Raw genomic sequence first — 19,341 nt, 5'->3', positions numbered from 1 at the left:
CATTTCAGTGAAGCAAATTTAGCATAATTTAACTTTTTGTATTAATCATCAAAGCAAATTCCTGAAGATTTCATGATATTTTATAAATACACAGTAGAAAATCAGCATCTTGATCATCAAAACAGTGATTATTTGCCCCTTTTCTTCCAGACCTGACCTCAAAGCTCAAGTTGTTAGCTGTTCCAGAATGCAACCCAAAAAAAGTCTGAAGGTTGGGCAGCAATACCATTTCGGAGAGGGCTTCTAATGAAATGAAAACATATAAGTTGTGAACCCCTGATGGAATAGCAAAATGCCCTGCAGTATATTTTCAGCCAGTAGTGTGCTAGATACAGAATTTAATTACATCTCTGGCACTTGTGGTCACTTCATTTGAAATACCAACCTCCCCAAAGGCTTCTAGGAATGATATTTCTTTGGGCTTGTGTATTTTTTTGTTCTTTTACCTTGTTAATATTTTCATTCAATGAAAATGTATGTTAACTTGAACTATGTTTTAAACAAAAAGAAAAAAATAAATATAAATAAAAGCACTTCCCTTTTGAAAGGTATAATCTCAGCATCTGTAGGGCTGATAGAATTTCCCTTATATTGTGCCAAAAAAACCTGCATAAATGAAAACTGTGAAGGAATAGGAAGATAGATAAATGGAGGACTAAGAAAAACCTGATGTGCAGTGTAAGAAATGATGATGGTTAAAAAAATCTGTAATGTTTAGTATGTGTCTTACAAATACATAATATAGGGAATGTTATGGTGATACAGGAAAGAAATGAAGACATCTGTTCATTTATATACTGAAAATGCATAAAGAGAAAGGCAGTTGTAATTTTACATGATTTCTTTCAAATACAAGTATAAAACTCTATAATCTGAACTATTTTGATTGGTTTTTGAATGGTAAAACTTGTAAAAGCATTATAAAAATAGCAGAACAGGATGCAAAGTAAGGTAATTCATGCAGTCTGTTGTTTTTTTCAAATTAACAGTCGTCTTTCCCCAAAAACTTACCTGCCTTTTATGCACAGTCTATGTAATGCAGAAATTTGTACTTTTGTCTTTTAATTTATTCTAACCTTCTCATTACCTAGTCTGTCCTTGCAACACTTCTGAGAAATTACTAAATCCTGTGAAGCATGGACTAGACTCCCAGATCAGGTTATTTGTATGTCAACAGTCTTTATTAGGCAATCCCACTAGAACCTCGCCAGTGACAAAGGAGGGAAATGTAATGCCATCAGCAACCTTACAATGCTACACTTTCCAGAAGTTACTGGCATTAGTAAACTCATCTTACTGCCAAAATCCTTTAAAACAGTCTACAAATTTATAGAACTATTTGTACTAAGCAACTCATTTTGTTATGCACTCAGGAGAAAATTCTACCTTATGCTTAAGTTGACTGCATTGCTGACATACCACCCTCAGCTAGCTTTCTATCTATTTTTGTGTCCCTTAAGGATCTCATTAACATAGCGGAGCAGTCTCTATCGAATATTCATAACCTCTAGTAAACTGAAGTAATATCCTCCTGTTCATTGCAGTTTGACACAGTTGCACGTTAACAGCTGGCATTACTTGCACAGATCCACAAAATCAATTTTTACCAGTTGGAGCTCTGCTTCGTAATATCCTAGGTATTGCTATTGTTTTCTAAACTTTTGTCAAATGTAAAGATTGTGCTTTATAAAAGCGAGCATCTTTCCAAACAGCAGCACGTGATTACGATTATTCGTATATATTTTCTGCGCTTTCTCTTTCTTAACTAGTTGGGGTTTTTTTCTGTTCTAGAGCTTTGTGGAAATGTAATATCATATTACTTCATCAATAACTTGGGCTTATTCATTGGTGATACGGAAACCTGTGATCTTCTGAGAGGTCCAGAAATGCGTAAATGGTTATAAGAAATAATGCAAAATAACCATGCCTGGAACTTGAGTATAAGGCAGTACCTATCTAGTGCTTCATATGTAGTAAAAGTGTGTGGAATTCAGTTATGTACTTAACTATGTCAGACTACAATTTCAGGAGCAGGCTCTTTGAAGTAGATGTATCTAATTCTCGTTTGCATTTTTTTTATATAAAGGTACCATAATGCAAAAAAGTCAAGCTGGCCTACTTATATGTTTGAAGTTAGGCATGTATTCCGGTATCTTGCTGAATAAGATCCTGACTTGGCAGTTCACTCACTTCAAAGTCCTTTTGAATTACTGAGTTTTTCAGGTTTTGTACTGTTTTCAACCTGAGCTGTCACGTATTTTTTGCCTGAACACCAATTGTGAATAACAATAGGCTTTTTTTTGCTTTCTCGTATGCGTTGGAGTGATTGTCTGTGGTGTTGCTTCATTATTTTATGCCAAGTTAATTGGTAAAGTTAGTTGAAAGAGGTATCCTTCAGAACAGCAATAGCAAAAGCCAGATTAATATGAATCATTGCTTCCACAGGACTTTTCCGTAGGGCACTGTTAGTGGATTCTGAAACATGGAAAAAAATTACTTGTGGTAAAATTTTATCTGTCAATTGTGCAGAGTCTTTGTTCCTCCACCATAATGACAACAAAATCAAATCTCAGGTGGTGAATAATATAGTAATAAAAATTCTTCCACAAAAAGAGATATTGGTGCTGTTGGATGAGAGTATCATATCTCCAGTATTGAGATAGTGTAGTCAGACACACAGACTGTAGGATATTTTGGGGGTCTGTACATGTGATGATTGCGGTTGTCAAAATGGATTTTAAGGCTGTAAATTAATTCCTGGTGCACAGAAAATCTTTCATTGGAATTAAAGAAAACACTTATTAATTTTGCATGCTGATTGTACATGATTTTTAAAAAAACCCATAAACTCTTCTAGATGATATGTTGTACACATGTTGTAAATAACATGATCTGTTATTTAAGCTTGTAAAGGGAATACCACAGTTTAAACAATCAACCTTGCTGTAAAGTTATCAGTTTGAGCAACAGTCACTTGTGAATAAGTTCAATTTCTGAAGTACTCCTCTTTTTATCTGTTCCTGTTGGGTAGGTTTTATACCTGTTTAATACCATTAAAATTATACTATTTGAGATGGCGTTATTTATGTCTGTTACAGCTAATACAGAAAGCAGGTCTGGAGTTGACATTTTGCCCTTATTTAATTTCAGTAAAATGGCCGTAAACTGGAGACACATGTTTCCAGGAAGAGTATTCCAATGTTAGAGATGGCTCAGTGCCTTCTGAAGGGGTCAGAAATTGTAGCTTTTCTCCTGGTATATATGTGAAGAGCAGTAGTGTCACCTAAAATGCATTATCTGTTACCCCTTCTATTCTTTTGGGTGCAACATACTCTGCTATTTCTGGAATTCTCTTGGGGCAATTCAAAGATGTTACATGAAAGATTCCTGCAGAACGGTGTCTTTCAGTTGTTGGCTTTCTTCCTTTTTATTTTCCTGTGGATAAAGTGGTAAAGCTCCAGTTCATGGCAAATTTTGTGTTTAACATGGAATTTGCTAACTCCTTTGCAAGAGGTGGAACAGAACTTTGTAGGAAGTTGGACCTTTTTTGCTATTGCGCTTACAGTGATCCCCTGAAAGCACTGAAAGGGATGGCTGAAAAGAGTCTGAAATGAAAATAGTAATGTAACATTGTTTCCTCAGATGTAAGACATTTGTTGGATTATGCTGTATGAGTTGCTGAAATAGGCAAGGAAGAAATATTCAAGAAACACTTATTTTGGAAAAAGCAGCTGTGAGGGGACATGGTTTTTCTAAATACATTGTCAGCAACATGGTAGTGTTGAACAAATAGCGCTGAACGTGTTAAGCTTTGTTTACCAGTATGTATCACTCAACTCTAAGGAGCAGGTCTGAGAGATGACTAATGCCAACAACTTAGTGGTATGGGGGCTCCTATCTGAACTGGAACTCTCGAGGTGCTGGGGGCAGGGGTGGGTTTCTAGGTGCATGGGAGGGGAGGTTCTAGGTGTGGGGGATTCTAGAAATTCCAGATGCTAGTTATGGTAAGTAACTTAACATCTTAGTTTCATAGTTCCTCAGTTTACCTTTGCAATACTTTACTGATTCTGACTTTTGGCTATTAGGTGGTATTTCAGTTAATTGTTGTTAGTCATTAATGTTAATGTAAATCTTTAAGGCAGTTGCAGAATCTCCTGCTGTTTCCCAAAAACTTCCAGTGTAGTCATAAGAAGTCTTAACTGCAGCATGCTGGACCCACAGTTGCATACAGACATTTATTCTGGCATGTTGTAACTTAGGTAATTATGAAAACACTGCCAGATGTCTTTCTGAAAAATAAGTAATAAGACCCTCAATGAAGTTGAGAGACCAAGCTCCTCTTCGGTGCTATCTTAAAAGCAGGAATAGCACAAATGAGATGCTAAGATCCCTTATGTAGGAAGATCCCTTACATAAGGAGTGCAGGGGCAATGGTAAATGGGTAGATGTGAGCCTTTAATGTTGTATGCATGCTGCACGTTCCAGTTAACTTCCTCCTTAGCACATTTTTTTCTTTTAAGAAAGCCTTTGTTTCCACTGATGTCTTCCTTGTGCATTTTAACTAGCCATAAGTTGCATAGGGTGTTTCTTCATCACATCTTCAGTCTAGCTGTAAAATCTTTATGGAATTATTTTTACAAATATGTTAAATAGATGCATGATAATTCCTTGACTGCTTTCTTCAGCCATGTTTCACCCTGGGGGATAATACTAGAAACTAATCTTCTTATCACATAAAATGAGCAAGCAAGCTAAATAAGATTATGGCGGTTGACCTCTTCTAATTTCAAATGGGTAGCTGCTATAAGTATCTTGGTTAAAGGTGAGTGTAGGAAAAATGTGCTCAACTGTTAAAAGAATGGTATGGATAATGTATCTCTGAAAATAAACAGGAAGTTGCAGGATTGTACATTTTCTGAGCTACAGAGATTTTCATCTCATTTTGTGAGAGGCAGGAAAGAAAGATGGATAGATATGGCATTATTTTAAAGCACTAGAAATTACTTCCAAATGTGTGACCAGCTGAACGAACAATTGTAGTAGAAAAACTGATCCAGATTCTGATTTCAGTTACTGTGATGTGAACTCACAGAAATTGCAGTGAGTATGTTAGAATTGCTCTAGATTGAAAACTGAATGTGAAAACAGTGATCGGGACTGCTGTGTATTTGCGGGGTGTGCTTTTTAAAGGTAAATGTTATTTTGAAAACTTCTGAAAAAATATTTATCATCTGGATGTTATGCATATAAAAATACCTTACTCCATGGCTAATAGTTTTATTATAATTAATTTTGAATAAGTAGTTCTTAGTTTATACGTGGAAAATATTTCTGGAATCCTTGGAAGGGAAGCTGAATCTAATCAACCTACCAACAAGCAAACAAAACACAGTTTAGCTGATAATTTGTAAGAATACAAAATCTTGTTCTGTTTATGTGGCTAATAAATGCAGTCAGAAAGTCTTTTAAAAATTGATAGTACTGCAAATGTTACTGTCCTTATGTTGCTGGCTTCCTAAATTTGAATTTGCCATGTCAGGAATTAATACATCTTTTCTTTTCGGGTTTGAATGCAGATTATATTTGCCAGATGTAATCTGAGTTGTTCTTATATTTCTTCAGGTTTACGTTGTGACTCACCTGAACTCTAAAATGTGCTAGCACAGAACTTGAATGATTAGTAAGAACCATATATTGTATAAATAGCTGTTTTTAAAATTGCCAAGAATGTATTATATATTATAGCATGCATAGCTCATAGCAACTTATGATGTTGTAGTTTATCTTAAGTCATATGCACTGAAGTTTCTTTACAGTTTTTAGGCTTTTCACATTAAGAGTTATGATTTGTTAAATAAGAATGATGTTGTACCTCAGGCCAGAACCTCAGTCCGCTCAGTTTTGTTTCTTGAAGAGCTTTACATACATGAGTGATAGGATAACTAGCACCAAGAGAATTTCTTTTTTCCAGAGGATTAATGAAGTAATTTATATCTTCTTATAGTACTTATGTGTCTCTAACCTATTTACACTGTGCAGTATGCTCTATCTATTCAGAACACTAGAGTTGAAATGTAACTCTTGGAAACTGTCCAGTTACCTCCTTTAAGATACCCAGGAGACTAGCAGTAAAAGGAAGAAAGGTTCCATGTGTCTCAAAGCATAACAAGCTCTGTGGTATTCATAAAAACTAAGTGCTTTCCAATGAACAGGTACTTTTAAGCTGTGCTTGTCTTAAGACCAAATTGACAGCTTGAAGACTAAATGGAGTTGATGTCAGAACATTTTAACCCCAGGTATATACACAGTATGATAAAATAAACGAAACTTCCCTGTTCTGCAAGGGAGACTGTGTGGTTTGGAAAGAAGGTCAAGTGGGTCAGCACAGTGGTTCCTGCTATGCTTCACAGAGACAGGGTGCTGCAGGGTTGCAGCGTTCCCTCTGTTTCTACTCTGGTAGTCAAGACCTATCTTAGGGTCTCTTCTGGGTCTCTCCCAGAGTTACTCCTGGCCACATCAGTTATAGGATTAGGTAGAAAATACTAAATTCTGACTTGTTTATTCTGTTACTCATTAAATCTGACTACACCTTTGGATTGCAGACCTGAAACCTAACTGATGGAAATGGTTCTAATGTTGATTGGTTAGGAAACACATCTGTATTTAAAAAAAACCCAACCCAACCAACAACAAATCCCCCAAACTGAGGCAGCACAAATAAATTCCTATACCTGTCTAATTTCTTGTTGATTCAGTGTCCATTTCCTTATTTCCTGAATTGTTCTACACATGGCTAAATCCAAAACATTTTAAAATGGCAAAGAATACATATTTCTGAATGAACAGTGGAGCCATTTTCAGAATGCAGTTTTCTGAAGTGCCTATCTGAGATAATACCTTTTATTTCTATCACAAATCAATATTTGTGCAGATATACAGAGGATAAAGCTCTGCCCTGTTTGAAAGTATACCTGAACAAATAATCAGAGCTGGCATAGTTCTGTTGTCGGTTCTGTCTGTTCCTCAGCAAGAGGAGTGCCCTGTTATTTCACATCACATAGTCCTTTTGTAAACTTTAAAATAGGTAAATGTATGGTTTGTTTTTTTTCTTCCTACCAGCTGTCATACGTTTCAAGACTTTGAAAAATTATTATTTGGAGTTTTTTCCTCATTTCAGCCTTAATTTACTCCCTTCTCATTTACACAATGTCATCTTGCATAGTTGCCTCTCTGCTCCACAGATTATTTTCCATGGTTTTTACACTGTCACTTCACTTCCCTAGGCCAAGTATAATCTTCAGATCATTTCTCTTCTGATTACCCTTGTTGTCCTCTGAAGCTCATCTGTCTTTTATTGGTTTTTGGAGTAGCATTCATAGTTCATGTTGCTGAAATACTTTTAAATACCCCCAAAATGATTTTTTATTTCCTTAAGGTTTATGAAGAAGTATGTTTACAGGAGGGATTTTTGCTAATTAAAAGTATAAATATACTATTATGGGTCAGAGAGAAGTTTTGAGGAAGAGTATCCTAATTCCAGTGGTCTTGATGTCTTCACTGGTGCATAAATGTATAGTTCTTAAAGTCAGAACACAAGATTAGAGTGGTCATCTTAGTCCATATATTTGAGACCTAGGATACAATTTCTTACAACATCCTCATAATTTTATTATTTTAAGATCAAAATTACTTAGAATATCTATTGCCTTAATTCTGGCAATTATGTTATCTCATGGCGTTTATTAAATATGTTGCATGTGTACAGTAGATGTAACTGCACAACAAAATAGAAAATGTCCTGTAGTTTGACAGCATGATTCACTTGAGTACACAGCTTTGCCTGCAGGTGGAAGATGTGATCTCATCTGAAGGTTCCCTACACTAATAATAAGTCATGTGCACAGAGCAGCTTAGTAGGCCTTTGATGGAATCTTCATTTTAGGCTGGCATGTAGGAGAATAAGGAGCAAGCAGCAGCATTTCTTCATGGTTGCAATAAGTATGAGTCATTGCATAGAAAATACAGAAAGGCAGGATCAATTCTACAGTAACTTAGTTGGGGAGTTCTGATCATTGCTTGGTTTGGAAGTGTGCTGCTGCAGTAGCAGTTGCAAAATAGCTATCTTACTGCATCACAGCATGTGAGAAGAAACCCGTTCCTCTAACGTTGAAAGAAATAGGGATGGTTTGATTACTTGGATACATCAAGATGTAAGGCTATAAAAATATCTGGCTGATAACAAGAAAATACAGTTTGCATATGATGTGTGTGCAGTGTGAGAATTTATCTTGCTTGTAATTGGAGTATCAGAATTTATACTGCACTAACCTGTAGTATTTAGTTATTCTCTGTCCTGTTAACGCCCCAAATCAACAGGAGGTTTTATCCAGCAAAAAACCCTACAGCATTGTTACATGCCGTAATGCTGTTTGTCAGTATGATCGGTTTAAAACTCATATGGAAACAACTTATTTTGCTTTGAGATTTCATTTCAGAAGGATACAGTCAGAAGTGCGTTTTGTACTTTTGTTGCTATCAGGTCACTTTTAAAGATGGGCTACTGCCACTGGGATTACATGCTTGCATTACGGTGCTTGGGAGAATGCTGGAGCTGTACACAACATGTCACTGGCGTGCATCGTACTGAGAAATCCTAACTCGGAATCTTGGTAGGGTGGATCGGTGTTTTTAATCAAAATTAGCTCTTGCATCTAATTCAGCTGAAGGTTCCTTTAGAGTTTTTGCCTCTGCTGAAATTAAGTCATTAATTCTGCTTTTTTTTGTGTTTTGGTTTGTGTGGTTTGGTTTTTTTTGGTTGATTTTGATATTTGTTGTTTTTCTTTGGTCTTTAAGAGGTATAAAACAATAGTAACTTTTTTCTGCTTCTTTGCTAGTTTCCCCTTAAATCTACTTATTATAATCTACCTTATAAGAAGCTCATTTACAGAGATGATGGACAAAAATCATGTGCAATGTGGATAAAACATTTAAAAGAAAAGTAAATATTTAGTTATGATTCATTAAAATTGGCATCTAACTCTGCCTAGATGTTGACTGGTTGAATTTAGATTTATATGCTGTATAAAGGAAATAAGTAATTTTCCCCTCTCCCCAGATACTTAATACTACTTACTTCATTCTCAAGCTCAACTAAGCAGTTGAGCACATTATGTGACTTAAATATTCATGGAAAGATTTTTCTTATTGGAAACTTCTTTCCAACATTTCTTAACAATAGTTCTTCCTGTTTAAGTTAGTAACATGGTTAGTGCTGTATTACTACACAAACTTCTTATTCACATTTCCTTGTACTTGAGTATTCTTTTGCCAAATACTATTTACAGAAAAATTGCAGATCCACTGTAGGGCTTTCAACTGAAAACAGTCGGCAATTAATGGCTCTAACACTTTCACACACACACCCAGTTAATTACTTTTAAGGCACTGCTAAATCCATTAGTAAATGTACTGAGTGGTGTGTGGGAGGAATGGCAGTGGTTTTTTTAAAAAAAAAAAATTGCAGTTGAAATTAAAACAATTTTTTTCTTATTTAAAAAAAAAAGGTTGAATGTGGAAAAACACAAGTGTAACTTTTCATATTTTGCCATATTTGTAAGGTGAAAAGATTAATAGAACAATTTTTCATGTCCAGGATACGTTACTGCACTGCTGTTTATGAAGCTCCAACTTTAGCTCTTTATTAATCAACATACTGAAAAAATGCAGGTGAATAACATCACTGCTATGAATTGTGAAATTTCCTACATGAAATAAGGATATAATATCAAGTATTATAAAGGCTTTTGCATTGATGATATTTCTTAAACTGGCTACATCTATGACATTTAATTATGTTTACAAACAGGAGAATTTTATGTGAAAAAAATTTAAATCTGAAAATTGTACTTTTTAAATTGGCAATTATTAACTATCCAAGTAGTAGGATTTAAATACCAGAAAGTAATTGTTGCTCATTTTAATAAACTAATAATAAATAAAAATATTCTATTAAATATTATCATTCTTATGTTTGTAGTCATACGAAATGTTGAGCTTTTGTGACTGTTCAGGCCCTGCTCAGGCCTTGGCTGACCTGGCTCATGCCAAGGCCGGTGGTGTGCTGGGTTTGGTGCCATTAGGTCAAAGGAGAGCAGCACGTAGGCAGGACGCGTGGCTGGAAAGAGCTGAAGGACCGCTGTGCAGCCATTGTCACCTGCAGATCGCTGTCTCCTGCAGCCATTACTTGTTGTCTATCAGTCTCCTCAGAATCTGCTAATTTATGGTAATGGTAAAGACAAAACTTCCAAGCTGGAAGATACAAAACATCAGTTTACCCCAAACGCTTTGAAGCTGATCCAACAGTAGCCAGACTGTTAAGGCATTCGTGCCTCCCAGTGTGATACAGGAGATGCCCACCCCAGGAGGCAGGAAGAAGGATGGGAGGAGGAAATTATGGGTTTTAAATTATGAAACATTATGGCTTGAATGGTGAATTAATGAGTTCATGGGATAGACTGGCCTGGACAAAAGGGGATTGAGCATTTGTCATGTTTGTTTGCTGTATTTCTTAATGAGCTCATGAAACAAAGTTTAAGTCACAGAGTACATTGTCCTGTAAATTTGAGAGTTCCAAACAGACTTTGACAGCTTTTCCTAAACAACAAAAACGTGTATTTTTTTGGCGTGTTGTCCTTATTGTCAAATTTATAATAAGACAGGATAATTAAACTCAGCAGGATTCATGTTCTAATTAAAATAGGGCAAGAATTTATTCTGTTATCCCATGACACTTTCATGAGAAGCCTTTTATTTTAATCTAGTTTTTAATTTTTAAAAAAAAAAGCCTAAAAAAATCCAGTGAAGGAAACTGAAAGACCCCATAGTTTGAAGAGGTTCAGATGAGATGGGGAAGACTGCAGATTGCATCCTAGCAAGTGGGTTATGGAATGAGTTGTTCTAACCCACCATGTTTTTATACCGAGTGCATGACAACTAGGAGAATTGGTAGATCAGGCAGCTTGTAATGGGTAATGAACACAGACATGAATAGCAGCATATTTTGGTACCAAACAAGTTTGGATAGACTTTTTCTGGTCTTACAGTTTGAAAACAAAACTAGTCTTAAGGAACAAATGATGTAAAAGGTAATGCAGAAAATGAATAAATAGCAGAGGTTAAATCTATGGCACATTTACTTGTTAATTGCATGCTTTGCCTGATTTTTACAGGTTTGAACTTCGTATTTATCAAACATCCCTGTATATATGTGACATGAAAGGCAGTGCAACTTGGTTTCAGTCAAGTGTGAAGGGAGTAAAAATGAGCTCTCCTTGCTATGCTAAAAATTGTCAAGGTGTTGGTTGAGGATTATAGTTGTGTGCAGTGCTGCTCATGCATCTTCTTCCTCCCCAAACTTAATATGCATGGAGTGACTCAGAAGGAATAGAGCTTAGACTTTGTGCATCTACTTTTGATAGCTGGATTAAGTAAATCAGACTGGAGTGTTCTCTGATCTGCTGTGGGGATAGAGCAGTAGGTTGTCGCTTCCTGTATGAAAGAGAAGGAAGATGAGAAAGAACCATGCAGCACAGGAGTACTGCTCTGCTCTTCTGCCGGCAAAGCTTACACAACACCCTTTCCTAAGGTTATGCTTAAAGCTAGGTGCTACTGTGAGAAAGACAGAGTTGTTTGTAGGAAATGAAAAAGAAATAGGGTGTAGAGAGCTTTTTTTTTTTTTTTTTTTTCTTTTGAGGAACACACTCATAGGTTTGGGAATCCCAGGAGAGAGGAATGAATAATATCTCAGGTTTTTGTAGGAAAACAACTGTGATATAAAGGCAGGCATCATTTGCACATGGGAGAAGATATCCATGACTGCCTGGAAGAACTGTTTAATTATTTTGGTTGAGTTTCTTTCTTAATCAGCTGAAATGGCAATAATACTTTCTTTCACCCACCTTACATACCTAAAACAATATATAGAGATTTTTGCAAGATGAGGAAAACCATGAATGTTTTCCCTAGTCCTTTTCTCTTAAGTAATTGTTGTTCACTGAGCTGTAAGATTCCACACAGCCACTGAAATGCAGTGGAGGAGGTCTAGCTCTGGTGTAAGTATAATCACAGCAAGCACAGAACTATATACTAAGCTTGTGAAGTATCTTAGTGATAGGTGTACTCTATATACCCATGTAAGTGAAGTACCTCAGGAATATAATACTGAAGATATTGACTGTTCTGTATATCAGTTCCATTGGCAGTGATACAGATGTGACTTGAATAGGATTGATGCATTTTCTAGTTTTTCTACTGAATACCTATCAGAAATAACATTTTTATTGCCTTTATTGCCTTTATTGCCTTTTGAAATGAAGGCAATAAAGTCTGCCTATATTTCAGGAACAATGTATTTTGTTTAGGACAGTGCAGCAGTGCAAGGTTAATACTTTTACTCTCCAGTGTGTCAGCATATGAAATCTGCTCGTTTGCTTACGCCCAGAGTTTCTAAAGCAGTGCTAGTGGGAGAAGATAGGGTAGTTTCGTTGGTGCATCTTGAATGTTCCCGTTACCATCTGCCATTTAACCTTTTCCATGGTATCTCTTATGTTTGCTCTTGTAGCACCACTTCCTCAAATGACATCAAGAATATGGTTACTGTTAAGACCTAAGAAATTAGAACTGTGACTTTATAAAAATGTGGGTCACTACTGCAGAAAAATTCCTCCCAAGTTGGTTTCCAAGAGCTATATTTGGAGCAACTTGTCAGTTTTGGCTCCCAAACAAGAACTGAGCTTGCCACGCACTTTGCCCAGTCTTCCCTGCCAGTTCCCAGTTCTCGGAAATGGCTGAGTTCTTTGGGAAGGTGGCAGTCAGCGTTCTACCTGTTCTGTTTCCAGTGTAGACTATTATTACTGCCTCAATTTTACTGCAACTAACTGTAGCAACAACAGCCAGCCCTTCCTCCTTACCATCTGCATCCTCCTATGCAGAAACAAGTCAAAAAGGGAAGAAAGGCAGCAGTGTGAGAGCATGTGTCAGTTGTACTTAACAAGTACTGCTTGTCAAAGCCACCAGCTGTGAGGGTATTTGTGGTCTGTAGTGTGTTTTCCACCATGTTTTATCAGCACTTTTCATAATTACAAGTTATCCCAAATGTTGTTTCAATGTGAAGTTGCTGGTTATTTAGACTGAGTATGAGCATTTGGCTTTAAAATACTAAAAATCTTTTCCGATTCATAACTTTGTGCTAGGAATTTCAGAATTATCCAGGACAGTCACAGTGAATTCTTCTTCAGTAGGTTTGCATCAACACAGCCCTCCAGAATCTCCAGAATCACTGGTTTGTCTGAAATCTTCTTTTCCATCTGTGGTGCTCAGGTTTTTAACCTAAGAAGTGAGATGTTTTATGCAGCTGTTGTTTTGTTAGTAAACCCACTGTCCTGTACCTTCAGGAGTAACATTTCCCAGCCACATAAAATCCTATGCAGCCTGATGGAAGAACACATCAAAGGTGACAGTGATGCAGCACATGTAATTCCTTATACTTTTGCCCCTGCTCAAGGAAAGTGAAAGTAGTTTTGTTGTCTATAAGGAGAACAGGAAGACAAGTGTATAGTTAATATGCTATAGTGCCATCTAGAGACCCCAGTAGATTGGAAAGTATGTTGACACCTAATTTACAGATTGCCTCTACTTCTGGAAGGTTGAAATCTATCACTTGATAATTCCCATTCTGTAGCACACTCTATTCCCTTTAAGAGAAATCACCAGTGTATGACTTCCCATAGATTAAAGAAAAAAAAAAGACAGTACAAAAATATAATTTTCCTCCTCTTTTACTAGGTGCTCTGAACTTAATTTAGTAAATCATTCTTCCTGGACGTGCAAGTCTCCCCAAACTCTCATAAGCTCTAATTATTGCCATCTATTATTCCTATATTTTCATTGAAATTTCCTTTTCTACAGTTGTTATAGTTGCACTGCACATATAGCTGCAAGATTATGGTGCTTATCTCTCTCTATGGACCATGCAATTGCTACTTACAGCATTTACTTTCAAGAAGACATATGTGAGTGATACAGACACCTATCTCCTGAGTCTGCATATTTTGTCATTAAGAGTCTCAGGGTTGATTTGCAGTGTAATAGTAGTGAAGTCACTCTGTGTACACTTCATTACTATATACATGTTTTTATCCCTACAAAATGGCTCAATGTTATTTGTTACTGTACAAATCTAAGAGTACCAGAGTGTATTAAAGTGATGGAAAGAAGATCATAATAGTAATAATGCCTTTGATTATAGTATTCTGTCAAACATTAGGAAATTTGTAGCGAAGGGACTGTCCTTTAGAAAAAATTAGTCAGGTACTTAAATTCTGCATACACAGAGACACCATGGAAGGCACAGAAACACCTTAGAAGACCCAGAAAACACTTTGACAATGCTTATGGTTTTCCTCTAGCTTATGTAAATTTTCCTCTGGTATAACACCCAGGATTTTAATCTATTTTTTTCCAATTTTATCTTCTTTGGCATATATAAATCATGGGAGTTTATAATATAGAAATGAACATACAGTATGGGAAAGTGGTGATATTCCCTTCACTGTTGTCTGATTATCTTTGCATAACTTCATAGTCTGTTACAAAACAATTTTCCTGGGAGAGCTGTTAAGAGACAAAAAATGCAACAGAAGACTAGAAGCTCAGCTCGAGGAACTTTGGCATCAACTGTAGCTGCTGAAGAGCATTTCAATTTGTACACATTGGTAACATGGCATGAAAGGTATTTTTACATTAAAATAGGATTGTAGTCTTCTGTCTCTGTGCAGTAAATGATTTAATAATACCAAGTTGTTCTTAGAACAATTCAATTTTGAAGTTCAGTGTAAATAAGTTACCAATAAAAGGAGACGTCTGTTTGTTCAGATAATTGTTGTATGTATTATAAATAACCTGACTTCTTCTGAACCAATCTATTGTAAATAAACTGGATTTATTTACTTTCCTTAGAGGAAAATGGCTGTATAAATAGCCCTTAATGCTCACTGTTTAGACTTTATCTTAGGAGTTGTGTTAAAACTTTATTTTAAATAGTGCTAATTATGTCACTTCATTTAATGCATAGAAAAACAGATTTCCTTAAATGCTTCGTGACTTCTTCATTGTTAATTGCCTCTCTGTCACTAGAGCAAAATAAAGACTGTATTGCAGCAGGTGTCACAGAAAATGTTTTAAAGCAACTAGTTCTTTAATAAGTATTATAATATTGAAATGAATTTGGACATTGAATTATCAGTAATAAATTTTAACTGAGATCCTAAAAACATAAGTTACTAATAACAACTGAGGTCAAGTTCTGTCTTGCCTTACCGGTATAACCTCATTGTATACACATTATCTCTGTTTTTCTCAATTCTATTAGTTTTATAACAGCCAATATATTATTGATAGGAATTGGCATTGATTTGTATTAAGTTAGGATAACTAGTCTTTTGTGTTCGGTAAGTTAGATACATTTTTGAGTATAGAGTTGAGGCTTGACTGTTACTAGATGCTCTAACGTATGCAATTTCTCATAGGAAGTGGTATGCTGGGTCTTGTTCTTTCTGTGGGTAACAGAGAAGCAAAGATGGCATTAAGCTACTTGTGCTGGTTTTGGCTGGGATAGAGTTAATTTTCTTCATAGTAGCCAGTATGGGACTATGTTTTGGATTTGCTCTGGAAACAGCATTGATAACACAGAGATGTTTTCCTTACTGCTGAGCAGTGCTCACGCAGAGTCAAGGCCTTCCTGCTTCTCACCCCACCCCACCAGCGAGCAGGCCGGGGGGGGCACAAGAAGTCAGGAGGGGACACAGCCAGGACAGCTGACCCCAACTGACCCCAGGGATATCCCACACCATTCGGTGTCATGCTCAGCGTATACAGCTGGGGGAAGAAGAGGGAAGGGGCGGATGTTCAGAGTGATGGCATTTGTCTTCCGAGGTCACCGCTACGCGTGATGGAGCCCAGCTTTCCTGGCGATGGCTGAGCACCTGCCTGCCGATGGGAAAGGGTGAATGAATGCCTTGTTTTGTTTTGCTTGCACACGTGGCTTTTGCTTTACCTATTAAACTGTCTTGATCTCAACCCATAAGTTTCCTCACTTTTACCCTTCTGATTCTCTCCCCCATCCCACTTGGGGGGAATGAGCGAGTGGTTTTGTGGGGCTGAGTTGCTGGCTGGGCTTAAACCATGACACTACTTCTGTGCTTTGCCTGTCCCAGGCCATTAGGTGTGCCAGCTGGGGTGTCTGGAGGCTGTTCCAGAAGGTAGGCTTGCACAATGGTACGTGAACAATGAGATTTACTGTTGAAACTGTCTGAGTGGTGTTAGTGTCTAAGCAGGAAGTGTGAGCTGTGCACTGACAATGAACATGTGCACAATAGGAGGTTCTTAAGCTCAGCATCAATCTGTACACAAAAACATCCACTGTATCTTAATAGCTTTGTGCTTGGGTCAATGTAAAGCTTCCCTAATCAAGGAGTCTTGATACTTTGAGTTTGCAATCATGAACTTTATGAAAACCTTTCTTTATCAAGAATGTGTAGGAATTTTGTTTTAAAGCAAACACAATCAAAAAACAAATTGATACCTAAGTTAAAACTCTTGGAGATGTCAATCTAGGGTAGCATGCCTGGACATTCCTAAATTAATGCTTCACTATGTTCCTGAGTCAGATCCGTAGAGTAGCAATGGATTAACTAGTCTTATTAATAGACATAGATATGCTGTTGTAGGTGATTTGGTCAGACTTGCATCTGATCCTCTGTTATTTTGTCTTGTATAATCAAGTTCACTTCTAAGTGGTACAAAAAGGTAGCAGTGTGATTTGGCAGCATTTATACTCACTGAGCTCTGATGTTAATGACTTGGAAGGCATAAGGAAACAGAAGTAGAGTTAGTGTCTCTCTTAATCTGCTGTCTACTCTTTTCTTTGTGATGCCCTTATCTTATCTCTTTTGTTCATTATGTGCGTACAAGAAAATTGCACTCCAGCATCATATGAAATGACATGGAACGTTAAAAAGTTTATAGAGAATAATTTTATGCTATTGACAGTGACAGCAAATATGACACATAGCAATAGCATATTGTAATGGATGTAAAACAAACAAATGAAACCCACCAGCATGAAAAAACCTTCTTTGCTGGTGACCTGACTACAGGATCAAATTCAAAGATTGTTAGACATGAAGAATCTTTTGCTAAAATTTGATTTTACAATAATCTACTGACAAATAGAGATGGCAGTAATGGAATACACATTTATTCAGATTTCACTGTTTACTTTTGTCAGCAAACTTTATCCTACTCAGACTCTTGGAACCAAAAACTACTAATCAACACTAGTTTCAGAAAATTTAACTAATGTTATTTTTAGTTTATGGCCAGGAATGCCTTGTTAGGAAAGTGAAATGTTGGAAGAGGTTCAATCAACTCAAATTTGACATGGCTGTTTTAAAATTACATGTGCAATTGTTTATCAAATTATGGTTTCTCAAGCAATGTATTCAAGCCTTTCTCTTAGCTTCTAATATTTTTGTCCCTGCTACGAAATATAGTTTTATAGTTATTTACATGCCATTCTCAGTGGAACACTTGAATACTTCCAGTAGATCCCTTACCAAATTTGTAGAATAAATGTCATTAAATGCACAGTTTTTTGCCTAACACATCCAAAATGTATTTTCATGGATTTATACGAACTCTTAAAATAAACCATTTTTATAAAATTAAAGTTAACTTGCAATCTTACAATTTTTTTTCTTTAAACCACAGGCAGAGTCATTTGGTATATTCTCTAAACAAATCTTCAATGGGCTAGAGAACTACCGCTCTGTTCTCTTTGTTCTACTTACGAATCTAAATGTAAAAGTAGTTCAATGCTTGACGTGCTTGAAAGCACCTGAGAATTGATTGTCATGTATGGAATATATGCATACAGAAGATGGCTGGAACAGCAACTATGTTCAGAGATAAGTATAATGCAAGCTTTAATTTGTATAAATTATTCTTAAAGGAGGAAATTTTTAAAGCTAGGAAATGTGCAGGTATGGCTTAAGCAAGTCAGAGACGTGTAGATCATGTGTCATGTAGGTATGCATATTCTAGTCATGCAACACCATTTAAGTCACACAGCAGTTTGTGCTTTTTCTTTCAGGTCAGTCTTTAACAAACAAAAACCAACATCAAAAAAATCCCAACAAACAAACAAAAGGCCAAAACATACCACTTAATTGCTCCACCAGTTTTATTATTTTGTGGCTTAAGAGACTAGTGAGAGAAAGGACAAAGATTTGGAGATCTGGCTCAGTTTATATGGTTTATTTCATGTACTTGGACTAAATTACTCAGTTTTTTCCTTTACACATAGCTCCCCTAATTTAATCTGTGCTCTCTTTGCCAGTGCCTATGCATGCTATATGTTTCAAAAGTAGCATAAAAAGTCTGTAATATGTCTGGCAAACTAGTTCCTGTATGTTGATGAACAGGAAATGTTTCCTCATTGTTTGAGTAACTGAAAATGGGAAAACATCTATATGGCTATGACAGTGGTAATTTGTTGCTAATTAAAATGATCAAGTCTCTAGTATATCTTTCTAACTTATTAATGAGGGAAACAGGAATAACTGGGAGACTTGTTACATTGCTGGTCATAGTCTCATCAAAATTGTTTTTTGATTGTTTGGGGTTTTTTTATTGTTTCTGGACAGAATTATATATTTGTCTTGAGTATTGTGCTTTTAACTTATCTTTTACAGCTACCCTTCCAGTTTACTTGCCAAATTCATTGTAGGTGATGTTCATAATATTTCACTTTAAGATATACAGGCATAAGTTAAGATATTTTCAAAAATACAGTCCCAACAGTTTAAGTGGGTGCTTCCATTCACTCATCTCAGCCTGATTTTGGTTTCAATCGTTTGACAAATTTCAGCTGTTATTTTCTACTGCAGTATACAGGTAGTGTTTCATGTTAGATATGTGCATTACATTGTTAAAATATAATTAAAAGTATGACTGACACTTGCAGTGTTTTATAGAAAATTTTCTGAACATTCCCTGCTTATTTAATCACTTAGACATCTGTAAATTGCAACACAAAAGTTTTTACAATATTTTTTCCTGAAATGATCTAATTTTCCTCCTTTTCAAGAAAGCTGGAAAGTACAAAAGCTGCACTGGTTAGCATGTCACAATATTCTCCAACAGTACAGAAACAATCTGTCATACAGACTGTCAATATTCCTGGCTCCGAAGGAACATATACATTCCCCATATTTGTGAATTTAT

The sequence above is a fragment of the Strix uralensis genome, chromosome 8 (assembly GCF_047716275.1).
Source record: "Strix uralensis isolate ZFMK-TIS-50842 chromosome 8, bStrUra1, whole genome shotgun sequence".
NCBI classification, from domain to species: domain Eukaryota; kingdom Metazoa; phylum Chordata; class Aves; order Strigiformes; family Strigidae; genus Strix; species Strix uralensis.
The sequence above is the reverse complement of the archived record's forward strand: the minus strand, read 5'-3'. Positions refer to the sequence as shown.